The following is a 2,500-nucleotide window of genomic DNA, read 5'->3' as shown; positions in this document are numbered from 1 at the left end:
CCTTATGCATTTGCAAGAGCTGGAAAACCCTTACCAAAACAAAGAGGAGGGGTTGGGGGTAGGGCAAAGCATATGTATCATGGGTGGTAGGAATAAAACATCTCATTTGCCGTTTGCGGTCGCTGTCTCTAATCCACCGAGAAGCCAGACATCATCACAATTTGACTCATGGTTGAGGGTCAAAGATTATTTATGGTACCCAAGCAAAAAAACAAAAGAAAGGAAAGATTAAAAAATTAATACCAGAAGGTACCACAAGAGAATATTCAGATTTGTTTAAAAGCAGGTTTCCATTACAGGATCAGAAGAGCTGTGGAAACGTTGAAATTCGCGGTTTAAATCATTAAAAACGAGTTTCCACGTGTTTGTCGTGTTTTTGCCCCTCGTATTACTGTTTTCGATACTGTAACCTATTATACCATTCGATGACCTCAAAGTCGCTCATTCCTGGTGCAGCCATTTCGCCTACTCGATACCCGAGAATTACAAAGTATAATATACCACGTTGTTTCAAATGCAATTCTTTGAAAAGCTCGATAACAACTCCGTCTTACGATTTTCACAGACCTGATATAGCATTTTGGTGTTTTCTGACCTTATGGTTTTAGTAACTCAAAACTTCCAAAAATGTGAGGTATAGTTTTGTAATTCTAAGTTATCACACTGCCAAAAATAAAAGAGTTTAATGTTCATCTCCGAAAGGACCGAGCCTGTTGGGAGTGACAAACATACAAAAGAAGTAGAGGGAAAATGACGATTGTAAGGATGAGGGGGGGGGGAGCAGCAGTTCCTCCTATGTTGTTCCGGCACAGTGTGAGCATGATATTGATAAATCAGCCCATTTACTATTCTACTGTGTGTAATAATGTTAATATCCGCCCTTTGGGAATGGACTAAAGACAACTTCAGTCAGTAGTACACGTATAGGCTTTCTCAATGAATCAAATGCCATAGAGGAAATGTTCACGCTTTTCAATACGATGGAAGATTAGGAATCATGAACACATTGCTATTCCTTGATCCATGTCAGATTCGCGAACACGAAAATGGTACAGTCGTAGATGAAGATCCACCTTGAGAATGCAGACCGTTGAGATGTAGGAAAATCCAAGGTGCAGACATTGTCTCCGGACATACGTCTCATGGGGCTCATCTACTGAATGCTGCGCCCTGGTGTCGTTTAAAGGGGTGTGAATGGGGTGTGGTTGACCTGAAGTGGCGTTTGTTTTGGGAATTTTTAGTTCTGATTCCATACAGGTCCTAACAGATAGATCGTTTTCACCCTTGACACCAAAGGAGGCCTAAAGGACATCATCATCATCATCATCCAGTGCCAGATCTGCGACAGACATCGGCGATCATGGTTTTCCATTCATTCCTTTGCTCGGATGCTCTAAAAAAAAGCTACGTTTCCCTGATCTTTCCCTGTTACCCATTTGTTTAGGTTCCCTAAGTATGTTGTTCTGGGCCTACCCCTGCATCGCTTGCCCTCAATTTTGCCAGTGAGAGCTAGATGTTCAAGACAAGCCTTAAGGACACTTTAACAAAATTTCCGCACCTTGTGCTAAACTCACGAAATGAGTTTTAGGTGAAGAAATGTCCAATACAAAAAGCTCTCTGCTCTTTACTTATCTTAACCATGATCTCAATAGGCTAAAGAAGCTTGAGAAAAACTATCTGCAAACTTCTGTTGGCCTGTTTGACTACGCTCAAGAACTGAGTGCATTCCAAGGAGATTAAAAGTAAACTTAGTTCTAAACTCCTTGGTGCATTCCTGTTCTTCTCCTCTCTCTTTCGTTTCCAGTCTGACCCATTTCCCTGACCGGAATAGACAAGGGAGAGAAACGAATGCCACATGTTTTTTGTCTCCTCTCACTTTCCGTTCGTGAACATCCGGTGTTGTCATTAACACAGTAGATCTGCATGGTATTGAGTTTGCTACCCCTGTGTTGAGCAAAAATGGAGGCTTTTCAAGTTATTCTTATTGTTCTGGATGAAAAGAAGACGTCGCGTCCCAAAACGGTACTGGACACATAGTATTTTTCTACGAAGAGGTGATTTGGAATTCATGAAGAATATCATCATCTTCTGGATGAAGTTTCAAGGGATGAGGAAAAATGTGTTTCAAACGTTTGGATACGACCTGAAATTTGTCAAGCCCTTCTTCATCTCAGTGGGCCTCATATTGAGAAAAGAACAAGAAATCCCCGCAAGCCGCCTCAGGAAAAGACTTGTTATCACTCCACGGTCTGTTATGCTTTGATTATATACGAAAATATAGAATGTGACAATGACAATGACAATGACAATCGTTATTCATCTCGCAGGGAGAAATTTGTCTTGGTCGTTAACAATGGCAGTAGACGTTATTAAAGTTAGACTTAAAGGTGCACTCACGCAAACACACAACAAGACAGGACATTAGTAAATACATGTCTCATGGGCTGGGACAACCCGCTACGTAAAACATTCTCTCTCTCTCTCTCTCTCTCTCTCTCTC

This window comes from Aplysia californica, unplaced genomic scaffold, assembly GCF_000002075.1.
Source record: "Aplysia californica isolate F4 #8 unplaced genomic scaffold, AplCal3.0 scaffold00189, whole genome shotgun sequence".
NCBI lineage: Eukaryota > Metazoa > Mollusca > Gastropoda > Aplysiida > Aplysiidae > Aplysia > Aplysia californica.
Note: the sequence above shows the minus strand (reverse complement) of the source record.